The sequence below is a fragment of the Musca autumnalis genome, unplaced genomic scaffold (assembly GCF_047663935.1).
Source record: "Musca autumnalis isolate F117 unplaced genomic scaffold, ASM4766393v1 scaffold_1, whole genome shotgun sequence".
Taxonomy (NCBI): Eukaryota; Metazoa; Arthropoda; class Insecta; order Diptera; family Muscidae; genus Musca; species Musca autumnalis.
This window is the reverse complement of record NW_027411644.1, coordinates 258,573,616-258,590,887: the sequence shown is the minus strand read 5'-3', so window position 1 is coordinate 258,590,887 and position 17,272 is coordinate 258,573,616. Positions and strand designations below refer to the sequence as shown.

Genomic DNA, 17,272 nt, shown 5'->3' with positions numbered 1-17,272 from the left:
GCTCATTTTTTGACCGAATCAGCTGTAATTTAAAACTTATGATCCGGGATTTAGGATTACCTTCTTGGTACTTATTTGTCCATTAAGAAACAACAATTTAATAATATAACTTAAATGTAATAATTTTCATTTGTTTTAAAAATGGTTTTTATACAAACTTATTCAAAACCTTTATAAATTCAACGGTATTTTGTGTTGTGTATATTTATTTACAAAACATAATTCAAAATTAAACAAAAAAAATTCTAAAACTAAATAGTATTTCTATTCATCTTCAGAATTCGAACATGTTTCATGATTTGTATTTATTTCTGTCATAAAATGAGCTGTTATTTTTTGATATCAATGGATCTGAGCATAGAAGTAGTTTATGAAATAAATGGGTGAATATTGCGAAAAGACTCGTTTTTGGGGTCGAAAACGGCAAAGTGCGAAAAATAACTATTTTTCGTTTGATACTGTAGTATAAGACTATTTTATGCATTAATTAGGCCATCATCAGACCATCTGCTTTTTCACATGTATGACATCAGCTGTTCTGTATATTAGTATACCCAAAGTGACAACATACATGTGAAAAAGCAGATATATGCGGGGGGCATATATATTTATGGATTTTAAGGAATTTTTCAAAGCACGGGAATGACGGTAGTCGCACGGGAATGATATTTAAATATTAAATTTTGTAAGATTCATAGTTTTAATTAACTACAGCCTTGACTTTGAAATTGGTCTATTTGGAAATAGCTCCCAAATCCAATTTAACATATTCACAGTGGTAGGGTATCAGTCGGACCCGGTCGACATGATCCATTCCTTATTGACTATTTATTTTAGGTGCGTTACGATAACTTTTAAATTCAAGTCCCAAGACACAAACCACTCAGTTGGCAGAGCGTTAGCAGCGCATAACATTAAAGCTATTACAAAATAGATTTTGCTACAAAATCGAATTTATTTACTCAATTCAGCCTAAAAAGGATCAAAAAGGACACTTTTTACTAATTTCTATTGTTTACCAAGGAAGGCCGGCTCTATGGTTATTTACAACCTGTATGTAATAACAGAAGTATATCGATAGGTCCTTTGCGTCCTACGTCCACAAGGACAATTCTGCAAGGACAAAATATATACCAATGGAAAGCTATTGAAGAGTAGCATCTACTGAAATAATAAAACTGTTGAAAAGTTCAGCTAGTTTTCAAGATATTTGACCATTTTGGGAGGTTACCCTTATAGCCCGTTTCCACGGTACGTCGTTCGTTCTCTATTCGTTGTTCGACCCTCAAATACGAATAAATTACATGATTCCCCATACAAAATTCTGAGAACGAACGACGATTTTTCTACGTTGTTCAAGTAGAAATACTCTCCGAACAACGATAAAATATGTCCCATCTCTAACAAATGAGAGCATTTATCGAAATAAATTAATTATGACATGTCTAAATTCAAAATTGAAAAATTTGTTGAAAACACAAAAATTTTTGGAAAAAAGGAAAAAAATGAATGAAAATTAATGAAGTAAACACTTTATATAGATGAAGAAGGAAGATTGTTGTGTTTCCTTCTTAATTCCACACACATTTCTTGTTCATTAGTTCAAAATCGCGTAAACAATCAGAAACAAAAAGGAAACAAATAACTGAAAGTCTGTATACACAAACATTGTTTTGACATGTCTCTCTCACTTTAATTTTGAAAATAGAAAAATACAAAAATATATTGAAAATACAAAATTCTTCGGAATTGATGGAAAAAATGAATGAAATGTGTGTAGTTAAATATAGAAGATACATTTGAAGGAAAGTCTATTGCTTTTCCCATTCATTTAATGTATATTTTATGTGTTTTCGGTTCAAATTTTCGTGAAAACAAGAAAACAGAAATGAAGGAAATTTTGTTTATGTTTCTGTTAATTACGAATGGTGTCGTGGAAACGGGTTAATTAGTGTACGTCGTTCGACAGGCGAACAACGTAATTGAAACGCTCGTGTGAACATGACATTAGTCAGGACGATTATTTTAACTCCTGCGTCCGCAAGGACAATTCTGCAGGGTCAAAAAGGGTACCAATGGAAATAATTAAACTGTTGAAAAGTTCAGCTAGTTTTCAAGATATTTGACCATTTTGGGAGGTTACCCTTAGCCCTAAAATGGTCAAATATCTGGTTTGTGTCTTGGGACTTAAATTTAAAAGTTATCGTAACGCACCTACCTACATATTTATTTTTCCTCTGTATTTCTACTTTTTGTTTATTGTTCCATGTTCTATTTGATGGTTTGTTTAAAAATCCTATGATAAATTTATTTAATAATTATCATAGATTGAATAATCTCGAATTTACATTAATTATACGCACGGTAATGATGGAAACGTGAGTATTCTTGGATTTAAATGTGCAAATCTTATTTTTTTTATAAAATTTAAAATAATTAAATACAGACTAAAAAGATTAACATACACATACCATAAATTTGGAAATTATAACATAAATAACGGAAAATATACTCACCACGGGAATGACGAAATTTGTGGAACATGCACAAAAAAACACTGAACACTTCAACAGCTCTAATACAACTGACTACATTTTTCACTTCTGTCGATTATCTTTAAAACTAACGGGATTTGTCGTTCAAAAAACCGGTTTAAAGCATTTTTTCTTAATAAACACATTGGCGCACGGGAATGACGAAAAAATGGGACACGACAAAAATGTGTCAAAAACATAATTTAAAAAATAAAATTATCTTTATGAAATCAAAATTGACTTGGTTCATTCTTCTAGAATAACTCGGCGTACTTCATTTATATAATATAAGGTATGTCCGGTTACTTTCCAAGAATTGTCCAGCAAGAGTTTTCTCAGAGAGTAAGGAGTTTTTATTCTTTTTTTGCTAGAAAATTGTAAAAAGTAAACAAACACCTTCCCAGCAAGCAATCAGCTGACTTGCCAAACAGAACAAAATGCCGCCAATAAAGGAACCAAAGGAAGCAAAAATGTTGTATTTTTTTAAAAAATTAAAAAACAAAATGACCCAAAAATGGATTTTTCCACTTTGCAACTTTGTTCTACAAAAAAATAATACAATTAGACTTGTTATTTCCGCAAGAAAATTGTTTTTAATTTTCAGAAACATAAATCAACGAAAAATAAAAAGAGATGATTGATTGTTTACAGGAAGAAGAAGAGTTACAAGTTCTTGCTAGAAGAAATTTGTCCAGCAAGAATTTGCAAACTCTCTCTAAAAGAACTGTCAAAATGTCTCTCTCGAAATGCTCTCTTTTGCTGACTTTTTGTGTTAACAGACAACTTCCAGCAACAATTGGTACAAATTGTTGCAAATTTTAGGGTAACCAGACAGACCTACATTTTAATAAATTAATGAATATCAGTGTTTTTTGAACATAAAACGGTTGGGGACACGCACGGTAATGACGTTTTGCACCTTGTGACCAATTTTATTGGATATAAATATGTAAAATATTTTATTTTGTTTTTCGGACCTCGTTAATGAACATTTTGTTTTACTTATTCTGTTTCTAAAAATTTTATTGTTTTCAATATTTTTAACCCAAATATTCTTTTGTCTGCTGTCTATACATTTTTCTGCTATAAAACTCTCTGCACTTTCGAAGGTCTAATGCTTCTTCCGAAAACATTCCTATTGGTAATGCAGCATCTTTAATAATTTCACTCCATGTCTTATTTGAGCATCCCATTTTGTGAGCACTTGATGGGATTTTGTACCATGAGTAGTTTCTAATATATAACTCAAAATTTTACGGATAATATAATTCCAAGGTTTTTTTTATTAAATCCTTATCAAGTCCAATAATATCTGCGGGTATGCCAGGCTTGATGAAAAATATCCTTGCAGTGTTGCCATCATTTGTTGTTCCGTATCCTGTTTTAGGGATATCAACGAGAATATTCAATTTCTCTCTGTCATGTTTTAAAGCCTAGTAAGTATGAAATGTGTAGTAAACACTCAAAACATCGTATTCAAGCGTGAAGAGTTGACAAACCATATTTATACATTTCAATGTTTGGTTTTAAAGCTGCAAGTTTTTTTTTTTTGATTTTTCATGTCATTAATAGTTGCTCCACAAATACCACATGATGGTGTGAATGATTGACTAAAAACCTTTCCGTCTTTCATGGCGAAATAAAATGTGTGTTTTACACTTCCCATTACCAATTAATTATTAAAATATAGGAACTTTTAGTGTAATTGCCATCAATATGTAGAGCCAAGCTTCATCGGGGGTATATGGGCTCATTTCAAGTGTCGGTTTGTGGACATTATTCTATTTCCGTTTGCCACTTTTGTATAAGCTCATTCTTGTAGCAAGGGCGACCTCTTCTTAACCAGATCCGATTTTTTTCTTTTTTGCAGCTTCACTCATTCTGACAGCAGCTTTATATGTTGCCCGATTCTCGTCTGACTTTGTTCTAAACATAATCTCATCGATTGGCTAACTGGCTTGGGAAGTTTTTTTACTTTCAAAAACACCCTTAAAGCACCTGGCTTCATACAATCCTTAGCTATATTTTCAACCTTTTCATATTCATCGCTTCCTTTTTCGATATTCAAATTAATTAGTTTAAAATATACTGCGATATCGCTGAAAGTTGCGTAGTCGCTTTATCTCTTTCAGCCAAACTTCAAAAACTTGCATTCTTTTGATTGTCATTTTCTAAAAAGGCGACAGCACGAAAAAAGGCAAACAAAATTTTAGGAGTAATAGAATGTAATTTAAGAATAAAAACACCCTGAAGCGTTTCCGTTTGCAAGGATAATCACCTGCTTATCGGATGAAAACTCAATTAAACAACATCAGAAAATGCAAATCTGATCTTGCATACTTGCAAGAAAGAGAAGAGCGAACATGGCGTAGGCTTCATAATATCGAAAGTAATAAAGCAATCTCAAAAAGACTGGAAGCGAATTTCAGAACGCATTGTAATAATAAAACTTTTTACAAAAATAAGAAGATGCCTACATATAATACAATGTTACAGTCCAATGTAGGATGCTGAACCCACCCTAAAAAATTTTTTTTCGACAAATTAACTCTTACAAAACAATATGTTCCAAAGCACGATATTTTCCTTACGATGGGTGATTTTATTTAATGGGTAAACACGGAATGGGCATAAACGCGACAATGGAGACATGCTGACAGGTTGGCGCTTAACACAGATCTCGAACTACAAAGTTACGAATATTCAATTCCTATGTAAAATATAACCTGTTCTATGGAGGCGAAACGTGGCTTATGAACAATAACATAACCCAGCGAATACAAGTATTTGTGAACAATTTCCTACGAATAATATGTTGAATATTTTGACCCAACATAATTTCTAACGAGGACCTACTCAAGATAACAAGACAAGAACCCATTGTGCGATAAATATGCATCCGAAAATGGAATTGGATTGGCCACATAACAATATAACCCAAAATTCACAAACAAGACTATAAAACACGGAGGATCCAGTATAATGATATGGGCATGTTTTTCATATTATTACGGCGTAGGTCCCATACACGATTAACACACCCATGGACCATATTTATGTAGATATTTTGAAAACGTGATGTTTCCTTATGCCGAGAAATAAATGCCGTTGCGTTGTGTCTTTCAACAAAATAGAGAACCGGAGCATACTAGCAGAAGTACTGGACAATGGTTTGCAGATAATGGTATTCAAGTGATGGAATGGTCAGCACAGTCACCAGACCCCTAACCCAATTGAAAAAAAAAACTGTGGGCTGACATATGTTTCTGAGGCAAAACCAGCAAATGATAATGAACTATCGGCAGTGGTAAAAGATTCCTAGCATAAATCGATGTGACGACTTAGTAAATTCGATTTTTTGTTTTTAATAAAATTAAACAATAATTTCAATCAAAGTTTGCAAAAATTAAAATATTGTATTGTGGGTTTTCCTTAAGCATTCCGACGTCTGATAATTTGAGCAAATAAAACAAAGATTTTATTCCTTTTTATTACCGACTTCCTCTGGGGAATTCGTCTATTTAAATAAATATTTATATAAATTGTTTTTCGATTACAAAAAATTTATGCTCAATGATATAAACAGTTTTAAACTTTATTTTAAAGGTGTTTTACATTTAAATTAATAACTATAAAAACGCCGTGAATTCGTCTTTCCCACTGTTTACTTGGCAACACCATAGCACGAACTAATATTCTCTGTGTCTTCTTTTAGATTCATTGTTTTTTCAGTGTTCTGTTGTATTCTCAGACTTTTAATAATCAATCTTTTCTTTTCAACCCTTTCTTTATCTAATATTGTGACATTTTCAAAGTCAGAATAGTGACCAGTGCTCATTGCATATTGTGCCAAGGCTGTTGTCTCTTTTTGCTTGTCAATATCTGTTTTATTTTATAAAAGTATATTTTATAAAAAGTGATATTTTTTCCGGCCAAAATTGCGTATTTTCAGGATTTTTGCCAAATATTTCCTGAAACCCTAATAAATAAATTATTATTTTTAATGTTTTTAATAAAATAGAATATATTTTATTGATATGTGCAGTAATAGGTCCAACTGGCAAGAAAACCTAAAAAAGAAAATCGAATGGAAATGTACTCAAGTGCAACGGTGCTATGTTTTATGCCACATCTGTATTTGAATTTTTCAACTTTGTTCATCTTTAGTGCGATTCCCTAACTAATTTTTTGAGTTATAATTTCGGTAAGTTAGCGGCCAATAAAACGTAGTCGTAAAGTTCTATCGATAGCAACAGTGTTTTCAACTTTTATTTGTACTTTTCATTCATAATTTTGCGTTTTAATGTTGCCAATTTTTGTCGGTAACTCAAAAAATGAGTTAGATAATCGCACTACAGACTTTGTAAATATATATGACAAATATTCAAGCCAGTTTTTTTTGTTTGACCAATATTCTTATAAGATTTTAGTGAGTCTTTGGAATATCTACAGTATCGGCCAAAACTAAAGCACCCCCTCAGTAAATTTTTTTGAAATGATAATTTTTTAATGAAAACTAAATTATAAATTTATTTTTTATTTTTCTTTTTATTTATTTATATCTTCATAATTGAAAAATATAAAAATAAGGAGATCAGAATTTAATAAACAAAAGTTAAAATTCAAAAAATATTTTCGGTCGCAAATATAAGCGGACAAAACTAAAGCACCCCCCAATTTGAGGTATAACAAAAACTATTGAAATCAATATTTCGTTGCGTATCCTCTATTCTGAATGACACAATCACACCTTTTTGGTATAGAAGATATTAAATTATTAATTACTGCAGGCGAAATAATTGATTTTCGGAAAATTTAGCTTAAATCCTCAAAATACTGAAAATCGGAAGGTACCGTTATATGGAGGCTATACTCAAACGTGGACCCAGGTCCACGATTTTTGGTGGATATGTTTTGTGACCACTAAGAACCCTAAGTACCAAATTACAGCTAATTTAGTAGGAAAATGTGGCTTAAATATCCGAAATACCGAAGATGGGAAGGTACCGCTATAAGAGGGCTATACCAAAACATTAGCCGATATTGTTCATATTCATCCAAAAATGATGCTACAGCATCCACTAGTCAAATACAATACGCTAACGTTTAAAAATTAGCAAAAGAACGAATTGCGGAAGAACGATAGACGCCGGCTTATTCAGTCCACGACCAGCAAAAAAAAACCTTTCATATCGACTAAAAATGAAGGAGCCAGACTGGCATTCGTCAAGACCCATTTGAACTGTTTTCCGACGAATCTATGTTTAATTTAAAGTATTCAGATGGTAAAAGGCTTGGACCAAATGGGCAACCGTTAAATCCTAAATATTGCAAAGACGCTGTAAAACATGTAGGCAGAAGGTTTTTTGCTGGTCGTCGACTGAATAAGCCGGCGTCTACCGTTCTTTTGCAATTCGTTCTTTTGCTAATTTTTAAACCTAAGGGATTTAGTATTTGACCAGAGAATGCAGTAGCATCACTTTTGGATGAATATGAACAATATCGGCTAATGTTTTGGTATAGCCCCCTTATAGCGGTACCTTCCGATCTTCGGTATTTTGGATATTTAAGCCACATTTTCCTACTAAATTAGCTGTAATTTGGTACTTAGGGTTCTTAGTGGTCACAAAACATACCCACCAAAAATCGTGGACCTGGGTCTACGTTTGGGTATAGCCTCCATATAACGGTACCTTCCGATTTTCAGTATTATGAGGATTTAAGCTAAATTTTCCGAAAACCGATTATTTCGCCTGCAATAATTAATAATTTAGTATCCTTTATGCCTAAAAGATGTGATTGTGTCATCCAGAATAGAGGATAAGCAACGAAATATTGATTTCAATAGTTTTTGCTGTACCTCAAATGAGGGGGTGCTTTAGTTTTGTCCGCTTATATTTGCGACCTAAAATGTTTTTTGAATTTTAACTTTTGTTTATTAAATTCTGATCTCCTTATTTTTGTATTTTTCAATTATAAAGATATAAATAAATAAAAAAAAAAATAAAAAATAAATTTATAATTTAGCTTTCATAAAAAAAATTTAAAATTTAAAATTTAAAAATTTACTGAGGGGGTGCTTTAGTTTTGGCCGATACTGTATTTCCATTATCGATTTGTGTCCTATTATTATTATTAATATCCAGGTTCCTAGGTGGAACATAGGGCCACAACAACATTTTTCGAATTATTTCTATTTAAAGCTAAAGTTTTAATTTCATTCCATGATTTATTTGCCTTTCTCAGTTCCTCTAAAACTTGTCGTCTCCACGTTAGCAAAGGTCTACCTCTACGGCGGCTACCTTGCGGGTTTTACTCAAGGGCTTCTTTGGCAATATTTCCTTCTTGTTTCCTCAATGTATGACCGATCCATCTCCATTTTCTTAGTTTGATTTCCTTGACTATTTTATTTTGGTTGCACCTTTCATAAAGAAATTGGTTTGTAATCACATTAGGCCAATGTATTCCTATTGACGAATGCCTGGAGTAAATTCGCTATTCTTGAGGACATGTTCCATGTTTCGCATCCGTACAATAGGACAGATTTTACATTTGAGTTGAATAGTCGTATTTTTGTACCACGTCTGATTTGCGATGATCTCCATATATTGTTGAGTGCTACGAATGCTTGTTTTGCCTTTCGCATGCGGCTATTTACATATATCCTCTTCAGAGCCTCCTGTCGACGTTAACATACTGCCTAGATAAATAAATTCTTCTACTTCTTCCAAAGGGGTGTTGTCCAAGGTTAATGATGTTGCGTTTCCAGCATTGATGCGAATGCATTTAGTCTTAGATACGTTTATATGAATGCCAGCTCTCTGCGCATACTCCTGAACTTGGTTTATTTGATGTTGCATGTTTGAGTTCTGATGCGACAAAAGGCATATATCATCAGCGTAGTCTAAATAAGTCAATCTGCCGTTTAAATACCAAAGGATGCCACCAAGCTCCCGCGTCGCAGCAGCCATCACCGTGTCTAGACCAGGGACGAGCTTCTTTGCTTAGATCGTATAGTGAGGGCGCCCACTGAGTTGTTTTTGCATTTGCTTCTCTCTCTCACGTACAGTGTAAATTAATGAAAACAAACAAAAACATAATGTGGTTGTTGCTTTTTTCACTCATACGTTCATACATGTCTTCGCTTTGGTTGTATTTCTATGGTCGTCGCTGGTCTAGACCAATATTAAAAAGGAGCGGCGATAATACGCATCCTTGTCTTACTCCTCCTTTTAATTCTCTGGCTAGTTAAGCCGTCGTGCAAAATTCTGCAGTGTGAGTCATCATAGAGGAGAGCTTTAATAAGGTCGATTATTTTTGTTGGAACACCCTTACATACTAGGGACGCCCATATGGCATTGTGGGATATAGTGTCGAATGCTTTTTGAAAGTCTATGAACGTTAGTTATAATGATGATCTTAGTTCTATAGATTGCTCTATGATGATTCTTAGAGTATTTATGTGATCCACACAGGAATAGTTTTGTCGAAAGCCAGCTTGCTGTTTCCTTAGTTCGGGTGCAATTGCTGATGAAATTCGGTCGTTTAAAATATATGCAATTGTTTTATTTGCCATGCTCAAAAGAGTTATGGCCCCTGTAGTTTGAGCATTGAGAATGATTGCCTTTTTTGGCACATTTATTACCAGACCTTCCTTTAGGTCGGATGGCAATTCCCCACTTCTCCAAAAGTTGTTGACGACTGGATGTAAGATCAGTGCACTTGTGAATGGGTTTTCTTTTAACATTTCAGGTGCGATTTCGTCAATGCCTGCTGTTTTACTATTTTTTAAAAATGATATGGCATGACATATTTCGTCTATGGAAGGAGGTGCTGTGCTTATGTCATCTCTTGTCTCGTGATGCTCGCAGTTGCAGATATTTGAATTCCGAACTGTTTGGTTTCTGGACAGAATGTTGGTATAGTAATGTACCCATATATCAAGTTGAGATTGGCTGTTTGTGTGTGATGTTCTATCTGGGCCAACTAAAGGTTTACCTTTTGAAAATTTTGTCTTTTTTTCACTGAGCTTCTTTAATGTTTGGTACATTTCTTTTGTTTTGTTGGATTAGGCTGCAGTTTTCGCTTGTACTGCCATATTTTCTGCCCAATGTCTTTTGTCGTTTCTGGCACTTTTTTTAACTTTCTTATCCAACTCATTGTAGTGTCTGTTTAAGGTAAGTTTTGTCGATCTTGTTCTGGCTGCATTTAGTTGCGACTTTATGTTTTTCCGCTGTTCGATGAGCATCCACGCATCGTCTGATATCCAGCATTTCCTGGGTGCACTCGTGGCAGTTAGATATTCGGCGGCTGTTTCTAAAATTGTCGTCTTAGCCTTTTGCCAGTAGTCATTTACGTTAGAACTTTCGACGGCTTGTAATTCGGCATATTTTGCAGCGAGTTTCCTTGAGTATCTGTTTCGCACGGTCTCCTCTTGTAGTTTGGCAACATCATATCGTGGTCTATGTTTTTTTGTTCTTTCTGTTCTAATTGCAGCTACCTTAAACCTGAGTGTTCCTATCAGTAGATGGTGGTCGCTACCTACATCTGCTCCTCTTTTTACACACACATCCAGAAGTGACCCTTTCCATGTTTTACTGATGGCGATGTGGTCTATCTGATTTTCCGTAAAACAATCCGGAGATATCCATTTGTGTCCTTAAACGCATTTAAAAAATTAAAGACAACTGCATCAGCAGCGCGATAAAAAATTTAATTTTCTCTATGTTTGATTTACATGGAATTTTTTAGAAAACTTATATGCGAAATTGAAGATTGTATTTTAAAGCATTTTAATTTTATAATTTTAATAAGAAATATATGTATTTAATTTAGATAGTTATAAATAATCTTATTGTTTATTTTTTTTTTATTTCAGGTAATACATTCTGGCAATTTAGACGGTTATCGTTAAACTATTTGGTAAATATTGCATTATTATTTAACAACAATTATGCACAAATATAGAATTCAATCATAATTGAAATATTTAAATAAATAAGAACTACACAGCTTTTAAATTTTACTTAAAATTAAACATTACAAGAAGAATATTCTCTTTAATATTTCCATCAACTGAAAATTAATACTTTCTTGTTAGTTTCATATTTCCCCTATGATGATTTTGCAAACAACAATAGTTAACAACTAGTTCAAGTAATATTGGGAAAAGGGAAAATGAAATACATTTGTATTTATGTACATAAAGGTAAAAAGATATATATTTATTAATCCAAAGACTAACCCAACGAACGAATAACACAATGACGGACATGATTTTTTAATACTTCTTTTCCCCTATTTTTTTCCTATTGTCTAGCAAAAAGTTAAATGAAAAAAAAAATACATTTTTCCACAAAAACACTAATCAGACCATGCTAGTAGCTGGCTCTGGTATAGTAGCAGTTAACAAACAAAACCAAGTCGATTCAGACGATGAGGATGGGGGTCGTGGTGCTGCAATCTGCCATACTAACTACCAACCCACAATTCGTCTGACTGTCTGGGTCGGCTACCTTTTAACCAACAACCAACTAACCAAGCAATTGCTACAAATACCAAACAGTATATTGTTCGCTGGAAGGGAGTCTCACTCAGTCAATAGCGGTGGCGGTATGACAATTTTTAATATTTTGTCCAGCTTGGAAACAAAAAAAAAAAAAAAAAAAAACAGAAGCAGTTGTACATAAAGCAACGGTACAATAACCGGAAAAAGTGCAACTGATTTGTCGGCTTTTGTTACTCATTTCCTTTTGGTTGAATGCATAAAAGAATATGGGAGTTCGGTTTTATGTGACAATGTAATGCACACACTATTATTTATTATACAAAAGGGAGTTTTATATGAATTTATAACCTACATAAATATATATTGGAAGTTATTCAAGAGTGAGTAATTAATTGCAATGTTTGCTAGGCACTCTCCCTTTATTATTCCTATTGACCAACTTAACTATTTTGGCATATTTAAACAAAAGTCGAGTCTTATCATTCAGTAAAATGTATTTTGCTTTGAATTGTAAAGCTTATGGTTTGGTATTTAAATTACGGCATAATTTTATTTATAACACAACACTGAAGCTGATTCTCGAAGACAATTGAAATATGGAATAAATAGTTTAACCAAATGACAACAACAAACAAAAAATCATATCTTAAAAAATTATAAAAATTAAAAAAAGTATGGAATTGCGTCCATTTTCATATGCTTCGTCTATGTCAGGTGTGGGGTTCGAACCCACGCTCCCTCTCGGGAACCAGAGCTTAAATCTGGCGCCTTAGACCGCTCGGCCAACCTGACTGTTGCGATGGTTGTGCTAAAATTCAATTTTATGCTTTTGTTGCTTGCTGTGTACAAACAACCACAAAATCTAAAAATAGATTTGTTTTACTTCGTTTCCCTCATCGGTAACAACGTCGTTGTGCGAAATACCCGGTTGTGTTCGTGTGATGACTGTGTGCGTGTGTATGTTAGTAAGTACGAAAAATTCTACAATCTGTTGGTTGCAGGCGATGACGACGACGATGATGACGTTTGTTGGCGAGGAGAAAGAGGGTAAACAAATTCTCTTTCAGCTTGTTTGATTAAAGCAGACGACAACGCTTCTGTTCGGTTGCTTTTTCTATCAAAGTACACTGCCGGTTGTTTATACATATAGTAAATTGTTTTCTTTGCTGTCGAAAAATGTTTAATATTAAAAAAAATATTATGGAAAAAGAAGTTGAAAATAATGGTCTGTTCCTGTACTGCAAGAATCTACTAATTTCTACTATTTTGTTCGATAACATAAAGGAAACAAGTAAAAAGTCGTAAAGTTCGGCCGGGCCGAATTTTTTATACCCTCCACCATAATATAGTCTTAATTAAAATGGATTAATTAGGGTCCTTTTACAATTTTAGGTGGAACAACTTTTCGACAATGGATAGATTCCTACTGCCTCCCACTATTGCTTAAATTACACTGTGAACACAAATGTTGGGACAGAGATAATTCCTTTTGGAGATGAAAGCCCTTGGTGTGTGTATATTAAAAACCCGGAAGGACAGATGCGCCGTGTCGAACTTCCGCGTTATGGCGTGATGAAATTTTTGCAAGAGACCCTGTAAGCCATCATGAATTAGCATTATATCTTTGTTTGTTGTTTTTGTAGAACACTTAAGCAACAGTAAACAAAGATATAACGCTAATTCCTGATGGCCCACAGGGTCTCTAACAAAAATTTCATCACGCCATAACGCGGAAGTTCGACTTACGGCGGATCTGTCCTTCGGGGTTCATAATATACTCACCAAGGCCTTTCTTCTCCAAGAGGAATTTTCCGTGCCCCAGACTTTCACCTCCATTTTGTTGCACAGTGTTATCTGATCTAATCTAAAAAAATGTGTTCAGCTAGGTGAAAGGTACCACCTACGGGGCTATATCAAAGAGTCAACCTATCTTTAATTTTTTTGGCGGAAAAGTTTTATAGCTGCAGGGAACTTCAAGAGTCAAATTGAGGTTAGTTTCATCAAAACAATGTAGACCCTCAAAAATGGACCCATGTTGACGAATTTTAGTGAAGAAATTTCGTGACCACTGAAAATTCCCGAAAATCGGGAGGTACAGTTATATGGGGGGATATACCAAAACATGGACCTATATTGACGATTATTTTAGAATAGACAAAATTGTAGCTAAAATTCTCAAAATACCGATCATTACAGCTAGTTCGGTTAAAAATTGCAGCTAAAATTCTCAAAATACCGAACATCGGGAGATACCGTTGTATGGGGGCTATACCAAAACATGGACCTATGTTGACGATGTTCCGTTGGAGATGTTTTATGACCACTGAGAACTTCAAATGTCAAATTACAGCTATTTCGGTTAAAAACTGTAGCTAAAATTCTCAAAATACCGAAAATTGGGAGGTACCGTTATATGGGGGCTATACCAAAACATGGACCTATGTTGACGATGTTTGGTGGAGATGTTTCACGGCCACTGAGAACCTCAAATGTCAAATTGCAGATATTTCGGTTACAAATTGTGGCAAAAATTCTCAAAATACCGAAAATCGGGAGGTACCGTTATATGGGGGCTATACCAAAACATGGACCTATGTTGACGATGTTTCGTGGAGATGCTTCATGACCACTGAGAACCTCAAATGTCAAATAGCAGATAGTTCGGTTAAAAATTGTGGCTAAAATTCTCAAAATACCGAAAATCGGGAGGTACTGTTATATGGGGACTATACCAAAACATGGACCTATGTTGACGATGCTTGGTGGAGATATTTCATGACCACTGAGAACCTCAAATGGAGAATTACAGCTAGTTCGGTTAAAAATTGTAGCTAAAATTCTTAAAATACCGAAAATCGGGAGGTACCGTTATATGGGGGCTATACCAAAACATGGACCTATGTTGACGATGTTTCGTGGAGATGCTTCATGACCACTGAGAACCTCGAATGTCAAATTGCAGATAGTTCGGTTAAAAATTGTGGCTAAAATTCTCAAAATACCGAAAATCGGGAGGTACTGTTATATGGGGACTATACCAAAACATGGACCTATGCCCATATCCTTTGGGATATAAGTTTGTTGATCACTAGGAACCCTGAATGCCAAATTATAGCTAATTTGGTCTGCAAATGTGGCGAAGAACGTCAAAATACCTCAAATCCGGAGGTACCGTTATATGGGGGCTATACCAAAAAGTGGACCGATATAGCCCATCTTCGAACTTGACCTGCCTATGGAAAAAAGACCCTCGTGTGCAAAATTTCAGCACTCTATCTCAATTATTGCGGACGCTAGAGTGATTACAACAGATGGACAGACAGACGGACATGGCTAGATCGTCTTAGAATTTTATCCTGATCAAGAATATATATACTTTATAAGGTCGCAAATGATTAGTTCGATGTGTTACAAACAGAATGACAAACTTAATATACCCTCCATACTATGGTGGAGGGTATAAAAATGTTATCGTAGTAAAAAATAGTAGCTACTTGCAGGTTCTGGAACAGAGCATAATATAATATAAAATAATAATATTTACCTAAGAATATTTATTGAAAAATGGGTTCCGAAATGTCCTAATATTTGGACCTGCTCCTTCATAGACCGCTTGCGTTGTAGTTTTTATACCCTCAGCATTTATGTTAACGAGGGTATATACATTTTTATACGGGCCAAATGTGCCTCATCGAAATAATGGTTTTAGACCCCAAGTATGTTTGGGCGAAATCCGTTTCAGACAATTTGGAGTTGATTTAGCCATGTCCGTCCGTCTGCCTGGCTGGCGGGAGCGCACGATAACTCTCGAACGGATCAATCGATTCGGTCCAAAATTTGGCTTTCGTAATATTATGTTCAAACTTAGTTTAAGTTCGAAGATGGGTTATATCGGTGCACTCCTTCCGGTACCTCCCCCACAAAAGTTCGGAACATTTTTGCGCACGATAACTATTAAAGGGAGCAACCGATTTGGTCCACACTTTGCACATCGTGAAATGTCTACCAGACTTACATGAGGTTCCAATATGGACTCAATCGGTCCACTCCTTCGGGTATCTCCCACACAAAATTTCGGAAAAGTTCAGTTTAGAACCTGTTCACGAATCGCTTTGATTTTTGTTGTAGCAACTTGTATTCACTGCCCCCCATATAACGGTATAAGTCTCATCAGGGGAAAGTCCATACTTCCTGAGAAAATAGCCTAAAAGTTGCAAAAAAAACCCCTATGACACCGCGTGCAGTGGTTGGAGCGCAAGATAACTCTCGAACGGATTTGCCAATTCGGTCCAAAATTTTGGTCTTCGTAATATTTTGTCCAAACTTAGTTTAAGTTCGAAGACAAGCCATATCGGTGCACTCCTTCAGGCACCTCCCCCACAAAAGTTCTAAAATGGCCCACATCGGTCTTCTCCTTACGGTATCTTCCCCACAAAAGTTCAACATTTGTGTCTATGGGCTGTTTAGGGTCTGTTCGAAGATCCATTCGAAATGTATACCGATGATGTTCATTGTGGTCCTGTTTACAGCGATATTATGTTTTCCGTGGACAAGTCCAGGCTTTCTGGGATACTGGTCCAAAAGTAATACGATGACCAACTCAAACGACTAGTGGGAGCGATATCTATCAAAAAGATATTACTCCCAAAATAAGATCCACTTCCATAATGAACTACGTCGGTCCATTCCTTCGCTAAGCTTTTAAACTTAAACTAATCCTCATATTTCCCGGCAAGTTCAAATGTCCAAAAAGGGCCACAAAATTTTGAAAAGACCCTAAGTACATTCGATCTGTCCTTGATGAAAGTTTCGATTCACATAGGCAAAGCCGACTGATACCTTTTTCCTTGTTAATACTTTGTTAGGTACAATGCTATAATTTTATTCTGCATACTTTTCTCGCCCACGTGGTATCCTTGCAATAAAAAGATTTTTTATTTATTGTTCACGGTGCGCCTTAACTAACTTTAAATGAAAATGGGAAGTTTTTACGAATTCTGAAACTAAAATGTTCCTAGATGAGAAAAATAAAAAATGGCCGCCCTCGAATCACTGTTTTCACTAAAGTAGTTTGCTGTTCCAACTGTAGCTCTAAACCGAATAAATCGATCAGCGTATGTTTTTGTGGGATCATTAAGAACCTAATAATCTTGTCCTTAAGCGAAGCGGAATTTAAAATTATTAATTTAAAAGTAAAAAAAAAATGGATAGTTTTTTTTCCATAAATCCG

General features: G+C 34.7%; 1 protein-coding gene and 1 non-coding gene across 2 annotated transcripts in view; one reads left to right on the top strand and one right to left on the bottom strand.

Annotated features, from left to right (window-relative positions):
* The window catches only part of LOC141389457 (uncharacterized), a 91,998-nt gene that overhangs the window by 30,367 nt on the left and 44,359 nt on the right, over positions 1-17,272 (top strand). The window lies entirely within an intron of this gene.
* Positions 12,751-12,834, bottom strand: TRNAL-UAA (transfer RNA leucine (anticodon UAA)). Its single transcript has one exon. It is a non-coding gene; the product is annotated as a tRNA-Leu (tRNA).